The sequence below is a fragment of the Pinus tabuliformis genome, chromosome 3_1 (genome assembly GCF_031772625.1).
Source record: "Pinus tabuliformis cultivar Carrire ecotype Pingquan chromosome 3_1, CPIR1, whole genome shotgun sequence".
NCBI classification, from domain to species: Eukaryota; Viridiplantae; Streptophyta; class Pinopsida; order Pinales; family Pinaceae; genus Pinus; species Pinus tabuliformis.
In genome coordinates this window covers 940,111,356-940,130,967 of record NC_142301.1, presented here as the reverse complement: position 1 = coordinate 940,130,967, position 19,612 = coordinate 940,111,356, and positions in this window count along the sequence as shown.

Sequence of the window (19,612 nt, the reverse complement as noted above, 5' to 3'; positions counted from 1 at the left end):
GGCTCCCGAGTATGGTTGCCAATTTGTGATGTAGGTAAATTCTAAGTGCGGACAAAATCAATTCCTCTAGCATGGGAGAGTGGGTCTAGTCACAAACAAACAATCTATGGAAGATCTCCTTAAGCTAGAACCAATTAAGAGGTCCTACCTCTTAGAACGCTATTTCGCTTGGTGATGATCCTGCTTCCTCGCTCAAGCTATCTTTCGTTTCTTTCCCTCGAACACCTAAAACAAGCAAACAACAGCAAACAACAAATGTAACATCATACAATATTGTACTCAACATACTTAATAGGTCAAGGAACATTAAGCCACAAAGATGTAAAATGACACTTCATGTAGGAAATCAATCGATAGTTGCATTTATATAAATTAGAAAGAGATTACAACCAGTGCCTTGACATTGCTGGTCTCCTCCGACATATCCGGGTTCCCACACTTCTGCTAGCACTTCATGGACAGCCCCAACAATAGAGGTTTTAAGGCCTCTTTCCATCTAGTCTCAAATCACACCAAAGCACATTATTCTCCCTCAAACATACATTAGAAAACTTCGAACAATAGATGTCTTGCTAATTATTATAACTCCAAACTAAAAACTAGATTTTGCTTGGGAAAAAGATAGGTTTATATAGCTTGGATGGATGGGAGATGGTTCCTCTCTTCATGGGATAATGTCTTATCTCTTGAGTTTTTTCCATCCTAATAGGGGAAAGGAGCCCAAACTGACCTCTTCGGCTCCATTCGATCTAACCATTTACCAGACTTTCGTTACGAAGCTTCTAGAGCTGGAAGCTTAAGCTCCATATTTAAAAAAAAATAAATTCAAAAGAGGATCGACATGACTAAGAAAGGACTCATTCAATCTGATTGGTGCTGGTGACAGTTTTAATCCCTGCATATCGGCACAAGGAGGGTGTGGGTCATTAGCGTCGGTCTTGTAAACTGGGGTAAATAGAAGATTTTTGGGAAATGATGCAAAAGGGAATTGTTCTGCTCATGAAGAGGGACATAATGGGAGTTTCTTCATGAGAGGAAAGCATGTGGGATTCACTGTAGAGGTCCTCCAGGATCGTGGATGGGGAGTATAGGGATAACGACAAAATGTTGTGTAACACATACACATCCACTCTCACATCTCCCCATTTTAATAATTGAAATAGGAATTATATATATATATATATATATATATATATATATATATATATATATATATAGATATATATACATATATAGATATATATATCTATATCTATCTATATATATATATATATATATATATATATATATATATATATATATATATATATATATATATATATATATATATATATATATATATATATAGATATAAACAATAAATAAAATTGATAGACACGCAAGGCTTGTATGCAGCCCATGTTCTCCTCTAGAACACCATTTTAAATGATGTGGTCCATATTTAAACACAATTTTAAATTGTTTGGCCCAGATTTAAATCCCAACTTCCAAATATGGAGGGTTATTTGGATCATGGTTGTATATGTGTCAAGAAGAAATAATTTTGAAGTCCTTTAGCTCCATCATCCACAGTTATGCACAATGATGGAACAATGAACCTACTACAGGGCTCTGCCGAAATGAAAATTGCATGGCACTTCCATTAGCCTTATTTTCTTTTCAGTTTGGAGGTTAGCTCGAAGGTGCTTAATTATATGCTGGTCTCCATTATAAAAAGGAAAAAATGGCCAAAGCCCTTGAAGGAACATGTAGATTTCCACAAGAGTAAAGGAAAGGTAGCTTTTGACCTTGAAACATATATTTGTGAACTAGAAAGGGAAATTAACACCAAAAAGGGGAAATCAACACCAAAAGAAGTAGTTTCAAGGGGACGTAATACTCATGGTCAAAAGCAATAGCAACAGATTCACCTTCAAATTGTAGCTCTAAATTTACACTTAATAGGTATGTGGAAGCGAAGTATGTGGGCCACAATGAAATTTAACAAACGAGATTTTAGGGAATGAATAGTTACCTAGTGCAGAAGATTCTCCAAAAGATGATTGGAAGTTCTTGCAATCAATTTGCACTAAATTTACTATGTGGAAGCAAAGTATTTGGAAGCGATGAAGGAAGAATTGATCCCTGTGTATGTGGAAGCAACTAAGATCCAAGCTTCAGTACGAAAAAGCGTACAAATTTTACAAACAATAAGTAAAGTTTGCAAATAATAAGCAATAAGAGGATCCTCTATTGTTTTTGTGTTGTTTTAGCAGCTGCCAAAAGCCTCACAAATGGCTAACATGCCAACAGTCAGTTATACCACACCCTTTAGATTAGGAAAATGGAAATTATATCAACATTACATTTTTTTTATGTAATGCTAAATCCATACTAGCATTAAACTGCATCAAGTTAAAATTCAAAACCTTTTCTCCTATGTATCAAGAAAATCATACTTTCTTTCCGACCATAAGATGTCCAAGTTGAAACTAATTTGGATAAAAGTTTGTTTGTGAAACTATTCTTATTAAAACATTGGCTAAAAGTTAAATACAATGATAGGTTAAATATATTAATATTGAGTTAGTTGTCTATCAATCACTATAGTCCCTACTTTAATGTAGGTAGGAACTAATAATGGATACTTCCTTGAGATAAAAATGATATGACGAGACTTCTTTTCTACCTTCACACTTGCCTTCATGATTGCCTTCTTGGTACCTATCTTCATACCCTTCTCAAGCTACATTGATGGGTGGTTATTAAAACATATTTGAGTCACCCTGGCATGGGTTTTTGGTTGGTTCATCGCCATGTTTTATCTCCTTTGATTCAAAATATTCTCCTCATAGTGAGGGGGCCCTTGTTTATTTAATTCCATTAATACAACTTGAAGGGAGAGGGCACCATGAAGTTTTCCCATTGACTCTTAGTTCATCAAGATTCAAATTAAACCCTTTATTTAACATTTCATCTGATGCTTGGTTATTTTCCTTGAGCACACGATATACATTGATGGAAAGAAAAAATGGGGAAGATAGTTTTTAATCATTTTAATTATCCTTTTCAGCTAGTTTTCATGTGGTAGGGAGTCAACTACTATATGTTGGATAAGGAGTTTAGGGTTTTTGGAAACAACTATAGAGAATAAATGATGTGTTTTCTTTTCCAATGTTAATCCTTGAAGTTATGCATATACTTCTGCTTGATTTTTTGAGATTGAGACCATTTCCGAAGCATAAGACAATTCTATTTTTCCTCTTGTGGAAAGGATAACCCATCCCACTCCTACTACCCTTAGATTGTTCTTTGAAGCACCATCAAACCATAATAAAAGAGAGGACTGGGATTTGGTCTAATTCTTAAATTCTTGCTTTGGAAAATGCAATTGCAAAACTTTCTGACAAGATTGAAATCTATGAGGAGAGATTAGCATATAGGGAGTCTGATTGAAATATTTCTCTATCCATAACTTTTCTACTTCATCTGACTATTAGCGAAAATTGTTGGTATGGTATTTATGGGACCATAATTTTGAAATTAAAGAGAGAATTTAGGGCCACGGAATGTGGGGGGATTCCCTGGTTTTGAAAAACTACTTTATTTCGAGCTAACCAGATTTTCCAACTTATGAATTTTGGCATAGATACCCAAATTTCCTTCCAAAAATGTTTTCCTTGAAAGGATCCTACGTATTGTTTATCCTATGAAACAAAGAAATTATTTATAAAAGATCATGCCGAATTATCCTTACTATCAAGGAATGCAGAGCATGTCTCCATGCATTTTGAGAGAAAGTGCATTCAAGGAAAAGATGGGGGATAGATTCCTATTGAGCGAGCATAGGGGACACCAAAAGGGGCCACGAATACCTCTTTTTTTTTTAATTTTCCATGGTCAGAATTTTTTGATGAACAATATACCAATATAAAATAGTTACTTTAGGTGAGCTATTTGAGGTCCAAATATTATCCTAAATCATGTATTTTGGAGGATTTTGTTATGGAAAGAGTTGTATAATATATCCTTGTTCGACTGTGCATTCTAACAACTTCCATCCTGTAACATCTTTGTCACTCTTTAGACTAGGGGAACAACCAACTAAATGAGCTTCAAAAGAGCATGCTATTCTCCTTAGATGAGGTGGAAATGAGTTTAGGTCCTAAAATGTCTATCTAACCTTGCTGTTTGAGAGGGAGATATCTTCTAATGTTGACTTGCCCTACAATGTGAACCAATCGTGAAGGGGAGACAGATCCAATTTATCTCCAAAGGAGGCCATCAGGGAATCCCATATTTCCATATACGCATTTTTTTACCATTTTGTAGAATCCAAGTTATATATTCCTTAATAAGACAATCAACTGATGACACTATTTTCAGAATTGGGGATCCTCCTCTACCACAAGTGGGGAAGTCCAAACAATTTAAGTGATCCATAATGAAATATTTTATCCTAATAACACTTTACCAACACTCTACCTTTTTAGATATTAATGTCCATTACAACTTTGCTCCAAAAACTAGGTTCATTATGGAGGGATCTCTTAAACCTAATCCACCATGAATTTTTTGGGTTTTGATAGTTTCCCATTTTACAAAGTGAAACTTTTTGGCATTAGATTTTCCACCTTGCCATAAATTTTTTTGTACTTCTTATGTAATTTGTAGATGAATTCTAGATGGGGAAAATAACATAGAGAATTGAAACAAAGGAAGAAAAACAATATAGATTTTATAAGAACCACACCACTAGCGGGCTTAAGCCATTGAGCTCCACATTGGTTGAAATTTCAATTTGATTTTGGAGATAATTGGAGCCTATGATATAAAATATCTTCAATGATATAGTCATGCTCCAATTTCTCTTGAATTTCTTCTATATGATTGTTATGTTGGATTTTTGAGTTTCTTGTCTTTAATTGATTTATTTCTCATTTAATGGTATTTTTAGATATTTAATCTACTGACCTTACTTGTATATTAAGGAACCATTGACCCATTTTCCCTAGATTTGCGATACTACCTCTCAAAATTGTTACTTTTGAAACCATGGTAGGTTGAAGTGGAATGGAAAAGGGTCATAGTCCTCTTCTGGCTCAAGTTCTAACATAATTGGGTGATGATATGAGATGATCCAAGGTAATATTTGAGAAGAAGTAATGTGGCACTAAGAAAGGAAGGAAATTGTTATTAAAAATATATCCAATCAAGATGTGGTATGCCTTGACTCGTATGTCTGTTAATCTAAGTGAATTTATTCACATGAGGTTTCATATATATTATTCCCAACTTTGCAATTAGATATTTCATTTATTCTTGAAATTGATCTATTATTGATGATCCACGTTTCTTTTCCCAAGGTTGGAGAGTGTTATTAAAGTTTCATCCATAATATTATGTTGAATCCACCTAGATTCTTATAAAGGAAGAAGAGAAGACCAACATTCTACTTTTTCCCTACAATTAACTAGCATATAAACATTTATGATGTTACATACCTTTTGGCTAAATATATGTAGAAGAAAAACAACCAACCAATGAGCAGTGCTCCAATGAGAGAGAAATTGAAAATGGGAAGAGGATCATACCATGGTTTTTCCTCTAAATGCTCGATGAGAACTGATTAATAGCACTTCACATCCATGCCATAGGTTTGAAAATTTTCTGAGGGCATCTTCATTCTCCCATTTTTGTCTCCTAGAGGGAAAGGATTAAAGGAATTTCTTTTCTTACTAAGCATTTAAATTCCTCCATTATTTTTTCTGAATGCAATCCTCTACATTTCTAGGAGAAGTTTTCATCATTTACTATTTCGTTTAGAGCCTCCTTGCATTTGGGATGAGTACTTCCCTTTCTAGTGTTCTTAGGGAATTTCTAAAATGCGACCTCTATTGATCTTTTAGATCGTAGCTCTTTATCCTTTTCCCTTATTCAATTTGCACATGTCTATTGGTCCTTCTCCTTGCTTTCCTATGAATATTGACAATATCCGTTTCCTCACCCCTTATAATTTTCATCTGTGGAACTAAAATGAGTCTCTTGTGGATTTTTCAAATTTTTAGGCAAGAGAAAAACCTCTTTGTCCTCATTGTCTTATTATTCATTAGGGGAGTTTTGAGGTATAAAATGGACCTCCTAAGGAAATTATAAAATAATAGTGGAAATAATAAAATAAGGTTAGATTACATTATCAAAATTTAGAGGGCAAAAAGAAAAAACTACTTTTTCAACTCGTATTTTCAACTTATTACTCTATGGGTTTAGTCAAATTTCAAGTTGGAACACTCTTCAGATGCATAATTTGATTCCTCATCCAAAGAATACCCATGTTTTATACTTTCGATGGACCCTGTCACACGAAAAATGAGAAATACATGAAAAACGTGATTACAATCACATTTTTCATGTATTTCTCATTTTTTGTGTAGCAGGGTCCATCGAAAGTATGCAACATGGGTACTCCTTGGATGAGGAATTAAATTTTGCATCCAAAGAGTACTCCCACTTGAAATTTGAGTAAAATGTTAAGGAGATAAGTTGAAAAGTAGTTTTATTATTTTTTAATCTTTTTACTTTTTTACCTCAAAAATGGTAAATCATCCCCCATGGTTGACATCATCATCTTGAATCCTATTGGTTCTTATAAAGTTTATTTTGGTTGTACATTTTTCTTAGGAGGCCCATTTTAGACCTCAAAAGTTCTCTAATGCCACATTTTCCATCATCGGTAGCTCTTATGATGGTGGTATTTTTTCATTTTAACCTTAATATCTCATGTGAGTGGGATCTTCAGGGAGTTTCTCTTAGATGTTTTCTTAGGAATTTCATTGTTCTCATCGATTTGGTTTAGTATTCATATTTGTTACCTTAAGCTTAGATTTCATTATTTTTCTAGAGGAGGATTCATCTACCTTTGTGGCTAATTTTTTATGAGATTGGAAGTCCTTTTGGCCAAATATAATTTCTTCTGAATTTTTTGTAGTTATACTTTGTTGAAAAAATCCCTTTCTATGTTTAGGTTGTTGCTATTGATCTCCTTCTTTGACCTATTTTTGGGCAACTTTGGTTTTTTTGCATCTCTTAACAAAATGTTCATACTCATGGCACAATTTTCACTTAAAAGGAAGTTGGTCATAGTGAATTTATTAAAAATGGTCTAGTTGTCCAACTACAAATAAATTTCTACTAGATCCTTAAATTTATAAATCTACTTCTACACATATTCGTGCATAAGAAAGCATACACTCTCGTGGCTTAGAATGATCAATGTATCGACCCAAGGCATTAGGGATGTTTGTAAAGGTCTCTTCATTCTATAAATGAAATGAAAAATAGGGCATTTTCTTTCAAACTTGAAATGCAAAAGGAACATCATTTTCCAAATTAAAATAAGGGCTCCAACGATCCAAATAGTGACCTCGAGTGCCCATAAATTAAGTTCTAGGATAGAAAATTAAATCATAATATGATTTGCTTTCAAACAAGAATGTATAAAAACCCATACCATAAAATGAAAGAGAGGGTTGACCCTTAATGAGAGGCCTTCAACTCTTATTAATCCAAATATTCAACAACCTCGAAGACAGTCAAATGCATGTAAATTTCCCCTACCACCAAAGGAAACAACGAATTAACCCTTAATGAGAGGTCTCCAATTGTTATCAATCCAATGATTCAACAACCACAGAGATTGTCAAATGCATGTAAATTTCCCCTAGCAAGCCCCGATTTATGATTCTGAGGGCCATTTGTAGGGATTGGTTGACGTCGAATACAATATTTGATATTTTGTTTAGCTTTTTGACAAACCTAGATGGTTTGCACATTGAAATTGAGGGCCACCATAAACCAGAGTGTTAAAAGCTTCAATGTCTAGGACCAATGAGGGGAGGGAAGAGGGACATGCCCTCCATAACTTGAAGCCATTAAATCAGGGACATGGCTAGGGCATTACTAATTAGACTTAAGATGTCAAGAGCTCTAGCAACATGATTCATGTATTGATTGTAAATATTAAATATTTATAAGCACATTATTATATAAATTTATTTTTTGATAATGATAAAGGAATTTGGAAAAATTATATATATATATATACCTAAAGTCCGAGGGGGAAACTCAATTCATTACTGAAGTAATGTGAGCCTTGAGAAAACTGAGAGATCCAAGGTTCAAATTCCCCTGGTTGTGAGCCAGTTTACGGAGAGGAGAACAGGTCATAGACCCCAGTGGTTTACTAGAAGCTACGTGTCAGACAAATTGTTGTGTTCCTCTGGGGTAAAAAAATAAAAAAAAATATTGAATACCTAAAATATATCATCAAATATATTTAGCAGTTAATTGTAATACATTGTTTGAAATAATATGTACATTTAAAATAAATTATTATCCTTATCTAAATGAACTTTAAATAATCACTTTAAAAATAGTAAAACTTTAAAAAATAAATTATCAAAAAAATATAAATATATAATCATAACACTAAAGTAAATATTATATATATATATATATAGATAACATTAATATTTTAAAAGTATGATGTATTTATGCAATATTACTATGTTAAGTGTATCATTTAAAGATAATTAAGATTGTTGGCATTAGATATATAATGAAGATTGTTCACACCATATATTCATTAACATAACATTTTTTTTTTAAATGAATTTAAACTTTTCATAGTAGACCAGAAGTAATATTAGCACTGTTATGCAACATTTAGGGTTGCAGAGCATGGTATATAGATCATAGGATTCTAACGACCACAACCTTAAATGCCGTAGTTGCAACACAAATATTAGCCGCCATAGAAGACAATGAGCAATATCAACACTGCCATGAGATTCTAATGAAATTAGTATCCAACCCATATACCATGGGTGGGGTGGGTTGTACCCTTAACTGTCGAATAACAACGTGGATATTTGCCACATAACCCAACCATATTTATAACAAACCATATGATGGATATTGGCCACTGTAGCAAAAAAATGAACAATACAAGCACTGCGAAACAACATTTAATGGTGAAACACCATGAATATTTAAAATCACACAACCTATGTACCATACTTCATTACCTTAAATGCCAAACAACAACGTGAATATTGACCGAACAACATTTTTATAGCTTGAATTTAAAATTATGTTCAAACGAATTCTGTAACTTGAATCCATTAGAACACAATGAACTCCATGCAGGGTTGTAGTTTGATGAGTAATTTTCCCGTCATATTTATTTTTGAACGTATTTTACATTTAAAACTTTTAAATGAACGTTTTTTTGTGATTGGTCTTGAAATCTATGTAACACATTTATCTTGTTTCCTAGTCGGAGGAAAAATGGGATTAGTATACATATTTATCTTGTTTCCTAGTTGGAGAACAAATGCGATTAGTATATGGCTAATTTATTTTGTATTTATCTACATGGTTTTCACTATTTTCATAGTTTAGCAATACACATTTTTATGTTGGGTTGCTTTATCTTGTTTATTTGAGATTTTAGTGAGATTTTATGTTAGTTTAATAAGTTTTGGGAAGCAAAAGTTATATAGTAGTAGGGAAACAGTATTAACTTGGAAGTTGAGGAAGAAAAATCATAACTTGGCAATTAAGGAAGAATTTTTTTTCTTGGGAAACAATTCATCTACACAACTCCTTCTATAGTCATGAGCATGCACCACCTGGTGCGTGGCTAAGACAATGTTGATGAGAACAACTTGCATGTGGCACTAGACTACCCTTATGGTTTCAAAGGCATAGATTGCACTGCAATACAATAGGGTGGAGTGTGTTTTGACCTTGATAATGCGTAGGTCCATGCTTTCTAATCCTTCAACAACTATTATGTTAAGAATGGGGCATTGCCTGGCACTTATGAATTTCATTTAACTGTAGCCTTTACTCCCCTTAATCGACATAACATTTAAATATATCTAAGTATCTTACCATTAAGAAAATATGTTTAATATTGTAAATGTTTTAAATGTATTTAAGTATCTTACCACTAAGAATATGCTTATTACTATAAAAATGTGTTTGTTATTTGTTATTAGTAATTTAATATTGTAGGCACTGCTTTTAGGTTGTGATCTCTTGAAAACCATTTTCCTCTTACCCAAACCGTTGCAACTTATTTTTATAAGTTCATTTTGATTCTTTATTTTTCTCAAGAAGCATTTGCGCTACATATTTCTCATTAATATTAACCAACGTAACTTACTTCAGGCTTAACCAAGGACAATGTTTTTTATTAACATTTATAATCATTTATAATTAGAGAAGTAGTAGGAACAATCATCGAGTTAAAATTCACCTAATCTCACTAATAATAAGTTAAGTTTAGAGATTTATTAAGCTTCAGTTTAGAGGGTTATTAAGCTTGAAGCTTTATGAGGCAATTCTAAAATCAGTGCAAAGGAGCGAGAGAGTTTACGTTAGTTTAACATTCTAAGCTGAAGAGTAAGAATTTAGCAAGCAAAATATTAACCACTGTTAAATTTTCATTTATTTTTTCAATTCTACAAAATCAACATTATATTTACATTTTCCATAGAATCGAGACTACTACATGTGGCTATTGTAGTTCCAACTTTTGCACCAGGAACGTCTATTCCGCTATATTAATGCATAGATATGAGAATATGCCTTGGTAATCATTCACTTGGAAACAAAGCCAAATTTCCTAAAATTCAAAATGCCTACAAAGTTCCTTTGAACTTACCACCATAACTGAAGTAAACATATCTAAGACATGACATCTATCAAACATATTTTAAAATTTTAAGGATGGTTGTGAACCCATAGTAGAAAAAACATGTTTAGAAATGGTATTTGATTATTTATGACTGACCACTTGCTAAGGCCCTAGAAATTAAAAATTTCCATGTGAAAGATTTACACTAGCCATATATTATATTGTTTCTCACTAATGAGAAGGAAAATAAATAGGGTGGATTATAGCTTAGTTGGTTATGCATGTCTGATGTAGTAATTGTTTTTACTATATTGATTCTTTGTATGACTTAATGATTTCCTATTTTGAGGGTATGTTATGGGCTAACACTTACCTACTAAAAAATTATGAAATATTAAAACACTTTAATAAGTTGTGTTGGTCTTACTACAAATCCAGACCCCACATTGATTTCATGTGATTATGATGGTGGAGAGGATGGGGAGCCTAGAGGATAGCCTCCAGTCAACTCCACAATGCTTGAGATGGAAATTTCTTCTTGGGAAACTTTTTTGTTCACATTGGTGGAAAAAATCCATTTGTTTTCACTGAAATTACAACATTTAAATGGTCTAATAAAAACCAAAATTGAAAATATTGAAATAGGAGCATATTGATTGTAATAATAGCAGGTCGAATGTGAGTGGAATAGATTTCCAGATTTACATATGATTTGTGTATCTTGTGTTTTAGAGAAGAACTGATAAATGGAATCTTGATGGTTTGGAAGTCTTGGATTCCATCAAAAAGTGAGTAAGACAGACTTTAGGGTTTAACAAGTCAAGTGAGTAAAACAGACTTTAGGGTTCAACAAGTCATTTGTGTGTTTTGGTCATGTTGTATTTTTCTTATGATAAATATGTGAAATTTTTTAACATGATTGTGTTATTGAAGGGTAACTTTTTAATTAAACTTTTATTAGTGAGGGGTTAATTAATTATCAAAACATTACATTTTAAGAGAAATATTTTAAACATAACATTCATTGAAGGGAAACATAAAGACCCAAAATGTCAAAAAAAAATGGTTTGACAAGTAAAGAGGAATTCAAATTCCAACCTTGGTTGGTAGAAGAAGTATCATTCTATAGAAATGCATATTGACCACCACTTATTAGCATTAAGACCGTCGTATGTATTTTCATTGAACTTGGAAAGTACCATAAATCAATTCAACAATGATAAGATTGTGGGGCCCACACAGTAATACCTAGTTCAAAGGCATGCGATTAATAAACAACCAGGCAGGGTTGCAACCATGGAAAGGCTTCGAAGTTTTGGTGTAGATAAAGGTTTCTAATTGTGATGTGATAGCTTTATGAGTGAACTAGTCTAGATCCATTTAACTACAGATCTATCATGTTCCGAGAGGGATCAAATCCCTTGAGGTGCAAACCTTTTCTCAAATTCTACACTCCAAAAAGAAGGTTTGACGTGGAGATATTTATGTCTTTAAAGATTTTAATATATCCATAGGATATGGTTTTTCCTTTTAAAGATTAATTTCATAAATATTTTAATTAAAACAAATATTAAAATATTTTGGAGTAGGATTTTCGATTCTTTGTGTTGAATTATATTGTAGTTTCTTTATCTATATGGTTATTTTCATTTTTTATTTCGATCGATTTTTTTATTTTATTATTATTATTATTATTTGATTGGAGACGTGACATACACATCCCCTCATACTGGGTTGTAGAATGCGCCTCTTGGAGCAATAATGAAAGGTGTAGGGTATAATATTGATACGCTAATTTAAAATTTGTGATTAATTTGGTTAAATTTTAAGTGATCATTTACCAATATGTTATTAAGCATATTTATTTTTGCTTAAGTAAGAGACGTACCTTCTCATTCAATAAATCAAGCAAAGTTACAATATTTACACCAAGCCACTATGCAGTGTGGACAGAAACTAAGCCTACCCCCACAAAAATTGCCTCCCAAACCACAAAAGTATATACCAAAGTAAACCCACAGGACTCCATGACTCCATAAAGCCCCAGAAGCCTCTATGACTCCACTGTCCAAACTTCAAAAGTGAATCAAAGTCCGAGATCCAACGCATCCTGAGAAGACCCCCTTAAATCACACGAATGATCCCGATCGTTGATCTTCCATCTCCCATCGAACGGTGAAGCAACAAATCACACGACCGAACAGATCGGACTAAAGTGTGCGAAACCTTAAGAATAATATTGACCGTTGATTTACAAGAATCCATCGGACGGTTGAAATGTAATATCGCACAGCCAAAGTGTTCCCTTTTTAGCATGCGATGAGGGTGGTTTTCCAACCCTGTCCTTATCCACGTGTCAATAGCTGATAGGAATCGCTGCCCGAAGATTAAAACCACCTTCCGAAGGAAAGCGGTGCGATCACACCAAAATCGCTTTGGAGGCGGTTTAGTGACCTGCGCCCGAAGCGTATGAAAAAAATCCCGCTGACTATTAATCCAACCTTCCTCTCTGCTGAAAGTGAAAACCCTGCTTCTAATTCTGAGGCTATGCAGGGAAGAAATTCCCCCACCGCGAAATCCAATGGTTGTCCAGAAAATCACCTCGCCCGAGTTAACCATACTGTAATGCCCAAAAAGGGTGGTTTTCCTATCCTCCCTCTACCACTTATGGGAAGCTATATGGGATCGCTGCACCTTCTCTAAAACCACTTTCCCTTTCCAAGTTGTGCAATCATCAAAAAATCGCTCAGGAAGTGGTTTTTCTCTACAAGACCCTAAAAAACGGTGATTCCAGCTATCGGTGGCATTCCTACCAAGGTTGTTTGTCTTTTTGGCCTGCTCATGCATTCCCTGTAGATCAGTGCTAACACTCTTACTCCTACTAGGTATCTATCACTCTTTAGTGATCGACCCTTCTTCAAGGACCTATAAGCTTGATGCTAAAAACACATGCGAAGGCCTCAAAATTAATGGCTTGCTTCCAGGGCTCTCTATCTGAAGACTCTAATGTCTTCCTCCTCTTGTTCACTGCAAAGAGTTTTTAATCTGCTTTGTCTCAACTCCTGCCATCCTATCAAAACATTGACCTCTGTATTGTTGACCCCCTGATTGGCTAATAGGTCAGCGAGCTTGTTAGCCTTTCTATGAAAATGTTGGAAGCTAACTGTGTGCAAGTTCTGTAGATGATTCTAAATTCTCTGGAAAACCTTGATTAACTTCCAGTGTTTGGAGACTTTCTTTGGCGTTGATCCATTATTAATTCTTTTCACTGAGTTAATAACTATCTCTGAATTTGCTTCCACTATCACATTGCAACAATTCTCCTGACTTAGAAAATCTAGGAATTGCTCCAAAGCCATGAGTTAAGCCATGTTATTGGTAGCTATACCGAGATGACAATGGAAAATGAAGATAATACTTCCTTTGGCATCCCTCAGTACTCCCCCATACCCAGCCATTCCCAGATTTCCTTTAGCCGCCCCATCAATGTTGAATTTTAAATATCCAGCCGAGGGAGGATGCCAGAACTCCTACTCCCTGTTCCTTACTATAACCTTTCTGTTGAGACCTTAAGGAGAAAGATCCTGCATCCCTAAAAGTTTGAGAATATTACTTTCTAGATCCAAGGGAGGATTACTATGGTGGCTGCAAACTGTGGAGCCTACAGTCTCCTTAAGTTGTTTCAAAATCGTCTCAAATAGTAGTTGTGGGGGATTTTTCTCCTCCTTGAATATTCTTTTATTCCTCTCCTTCCATATGTTCCATATACTAAAGCTTGGTGTAAGCGTCCATGCTGCATTGAGAATTTCATGCTTTGAGAAATTACCCCTCCAACTAATGAGGGTCTTGAAGATGCTTCCTTTGTCCCTGTCAGTTTGTTGAAAAACTTTAGCAAAAATGTCCCATAGCCAGGAGGTGAAATGGCAGTTGTTAAGAAGATGTTCCATCATTTCTTCTTGCTCTCCACAAAGAGGGCATCTGGAAGGCCCTAAAACACCTCTCTTCCTAATGTTGTCCCAAGTCAGAATTTTCCTATGGTAAACCAATCACATGAAGAGTTTGATTTTCATCCATCCCTGGTGCCTCCAAAGTTTCTGCCAAATTTTATCCAGAACTTGGGGATTCAGCCCGAGGAGAATGCCTTTGGCTTCTTTGAGATTAAAGGTGCCCTCTTGATTCTTGCCCCATCTTAGTTGGTCTTGCCCTTCGAAAACTAAGATCTTCCTTTGTTCCACCATTCTTTTTAGTTCCTCTGCTTTACTTTTCAAGAGGATATTATTTATGCATTCAATATTCTTCCAGATTCTCCATTTCCCTATTGGCTGAGTGTTATCCCAGAAGTCCATGACTTTAATTAAGCCTTGTGAATCTGTCTCTTGTTTAAGCTCGAGGAAGTTCTCTTTTAACAGTATTGGTTCCTGTTGCCATTTATCTTCCCAAAAGAGGGCTTGATTCCCCTCTCTGATTTCCCAGAAACTATTTTCTTGAACTAATTTTCTGTTTTCCCAGGCTTTGTTCCAGATGTGTGATCCCTTAATGTTCCCTGACATTCTTATGAGATCGTTAGTTTGCCAGGATATTGCATATTTTTCTTTCCAGATATTAGCCCATAGAGTCTCTGGATTATGAACCCAGCGCCACCAAAGTTTGGCCCCTAAAGCCTTGTTGAGTATTTCTTGATCGTCCAAACCAAGCCCTCCATGATCTTTGGGCCTACAAAGTTTCTCCCAAGAAACTAAAGCCCATTTCTTCTTATTCTCCTCCTTTCCCCAAATGAAGTTTCTTTGTATATTTCTCAGTTGCTGAAGGACACTTTTCGGAGTTGGGAGGGCAGATAGCATAAAAATAGGGATGGCTTGCAGAACAGCTTTAGTGAGAACCAACCTACTTGCAAGATTTAGAGATCTGAAAGTCCATTTGCTGACTTTGTCCTGCAACTTATTCATCAAGGGTTCCCAAATGCTTTTGAGCAATGGTTTATCTGTTAGAGGGATCCCGAAATATTTTGAGGGAAGGGAATCCCTTTGAAAACCCAGAATTATGGAAATATTCCTTTGGATTGCCAAATTGGTGTTAAAGAAAAAGATTTTTGATTTAGAAAGGTTTACTTCCATACTTGTGGCCATGGCAAAAGCATTCAGAATTTGTTTATAAGCTATTGCTTCTTTGATAGTAGGGATTTCTTGAAGCATTGTGTCATCTACAAATTGTTGATGAGTAAGAGCTTGACCATTCTCAGAAAGTAGAAGGCCTTTAATCCTGCCTGCAACTTTAGCTTGCTTGATGGCCCTGCCAAGTACTTCCATCATAAGAATGAACAGAAAATGAGAGAGTGGGTCTCCCTGCTTGAGGCCTCTAGAAGGACTGAAAATCTCAGAGGGAGAGCCATTTACCAAAATAGAGAAGCTGGAGGAGGTGACAAGGGCCATTACCCATCTAACCCATTTATGATGAAAACCAAAAGAACCAAGCACCCTTCTCATATATATCCAGTTAACTTTGTCATATGCTTTGGCTATATCTAATTACATGATCATATTGGCCTTCTTTTTGCTTTTTAGCGAGTGAACTACCTCATGAGCTTGTATGATGTTGTTTAATATTTGCCTGCCTTCCACATATCCTGATTGTTCTCCTGACACTAGGGTAGGAAGCAGAGGCTTAAGTCTATTTTCCACTACTTTGGATATGATTTTATAGACTACATTGCATAGAGCAATGGGTCTGAACTTATCCGGAGTTTGAGCATCCTCCTGCTTAGGGATTGTCACACGGAATCTGTCAAGGGTGCGGACACGACTGACCTTCCTAGAAGTCTAAGACATTCTAATGACAAACAAGACAAGATGGAGTGATCTTTCTCTAAATACACCTTTTACAACATGAAAACTACAAGTGTTTAGGCTTACCTTATTCCAAAACGCTGTTGTTGAAGTCCGTTCTTGACGATCCGGATGAGCTCCTCCTTCAAGTCAATTCCTGCAACCACAAACAATCAAACAATTACCAAGCACTTGCATTTCATATAATAAAACATATATTCAACATGCAGACCAAGGAACACATGAAATAACTCATTAACACAAGCTATTGAGAAAAATAAACCAGTTTGTATTAATAACGAAACAAAGAAACTCTTACAACCTGGCCTTGGTGTTGTGCAAGTTCCTCCCAGGGTCCATCAAGGGTTTTCCTCTACTTTGACAAAGCTCACCCTCTCCCAAGTAGAATCAAGTGAAGACAATCTCTCCTCACAAAGGCTCTAATGGAAGACCTAAATCCTGCAGCATTTACCCAAAGAAAATGTATAGCTCCAACCTCCTCTCCTTTTGGCTCAATGCCTTTATTTATAGTGCTGTAAAGAGGTTATTCAGGTCCACTATCAATGGGATCATCCCCCTCTATGGGTGGGATAGCTCCCTTATTGATGGGATAAGTTCCCCCTTAATAGAGATACATGAACCAACTGGAGGCGCATCCATTTCATCAAACCGACCTCTAGAATGTTCTAGAAGTAACCACAAGTAACTTTTTCAAGATAAAACTCGCGCATTTTGCCTTTTACAGAGGGACGCACCTGTCCCTTAACATACAGAGCGTCCATGGACGCAGATTTTGTGAACATGGTCAGCGTCCCCGCAGGTAAGGCTAGAGAGAACCTGCGACCCCAGAGATAAACATAGTTTTTACAAGACTTTCTCTCTTCTTTGAGTTTGAGATGGATAACAGAGGCATGAGACTTGCCTAAGAGGGTAGCATGACTGTTGATTTGAGCCATACTGACTGTAAGTAGTCAAGGTGACATTTTTTAGTGTAACAGATTGCCCCCTAAAGTGCGAAGCCTGGAATAGAATAGGGTTTTGTAATTCTAGGAAGGGTGAAGCACTTTATCATTTCAAGGATTGCCTTGTGGATGGCCTGGTTGGAACCTGCAATTTTCAACACAAAATACATGTATAAGATTATATCATCACTGAGGTAGGCATTCCCATACTCAGATTCAAAACTTTAACTAATGGACTAACTAGTCTGATACAGGAATGATCTTGCAGTACATCATTTTATAGACTTTTGTAGACACAGTATGGACGCAGCCATCTGTTTATGATTAGTCTACATAGATAATGAATACAAAACTCCTCGCAGCCTGGATGGTAGAAACTAGATCCAGGGTCTTCACTCCTACTTCCCGAATTGGTACGATTCTAAGCATGTGATTAAATGATTTGATGTCGAACATGTTAGAAACCACTTGATTACCAGTCGATGATGTGAACTGTTAACAAGCGTGAGAGAGACCACCAGTAATGTCAATGGTTCTCAAAGTACCAAGCACAACCCGTGAAATGTGAATATATGTTCTGATGTCGAACACTTCACGGAATCCTTTGATCGAAAGTCAATGATGTAAACTGTCGTCAAAGGCGAGAAACCTGCCATTGATGCATGCAGACTTCAAGGTACTGTCGATTCCTAAGTCATCTTTCTAGATAATGTGTCGATGTCGATAGAAAGCGACCCGTTGCAGGCAAGCCCGCAACACGAAATCATTGTTCAAGTTGAAGAAATGTTGCTGTAAGGACTGACTCAGGGATGGTCAAATGGATGACAAGTATTTTGCAGATGAAAGTTTTGCTTGCAGACCTCTTGAACACATAACGACACGACAGATGGGCTGGTGACGAATAACTCAAAGTTAATCCCCGGAACCCGGTTAAAGACTTTCAAAGTGATTTGGTCAACTGTGAGGTAAAAGATTTCCCAACCCAGGTGAATGAAAAGTGTCGTGTTCAAGAGCGGTAATAAAGTTTCTTCTGAGACAAAAGGTGACAAATAGGTTCATTCTTCTCTTTTTTCCCCCACCATTTCTGGCAAGTACCTCTTTATTTTTAACAAGCTTGAGGAGGATAACATATGCTTGGTTATAAGCTCATCCTTCGGACGAGTCCAACCTAGTTTAAATTCGAACCCTAGGAAGGAGTGGTTCGTTCCTGTTTGTAATTGAACAGGTCCTTTACTGTAAAAGTTTAACGAGCCCAGTATAGGAGAAACTCGGCGTTTTTCATTTTTAGAGAGTCTGAAAAACTTAAGGAAACTCCACGTTGAACTTTTTCGTAAGTTTGTGTCCCTCAAGCCCGAAAAAGTATAAAATAATACCTGGGGGAACCGCTTGATCTTGCGACCAAGGAGTACTTTCATAATAGTGTCGTTAACCTGAAAAGTAAAAAGAGATCAAGGACACGTCGTTTTATTTCCTTATCGAGTTCGAAACGACAAAAACCCGGCAATCTTTTCCTGATTTTGCGGTCAGAAAAGAGCTAAAAGGGGACCGTCTTTTAATTCCGTTTTAACGAGTGAAAAAGAAACACTCGGCGATCTTTTCATGTTTTAGGAGTCAGAAAAGGGCTTAAAAGATGACTCTGAAATTTTGTTTGTGAAAAATTACAATTTCCCTCGAAATCCCTTCGTCCTGCACAAAAGCGACACATTACTCATACCTGTTTAAAATAGGCAAAAATACATTCAAAAACATCTTTTCATGGTAAAAAATGAACTAATTCATCCAAAAAACCTATAAAAAGACCTTTTACCATGTCATTTTTACCGTTTCACTGTTGAGGTTGAAAAAGGAGCTTTTGACAAGAAACTTCCCGTGGTTGCTGCGGAAAATCTGACCGTCGGAATCGAACGCCGCTTCACCGAGGTATTTTACACATCCCACTCTTCATTTTTATCCGTTTAGTTTTTTGTTTTTGGTCTCTGTTTCATTTTTTGGGGGGGTTTTGGGTTCAAAATGCGCCCCTCGGCGGACGCAGGTGCCCTTCGGGTGACCTGCGTCCCCCGACTTTTTCTCACACGGGAAAAAGGTCGGGGGACGCAGTCCGCCTTCAGGCGAGCTGCGTCCGGACGCCCTGTGCTACAAAGCCG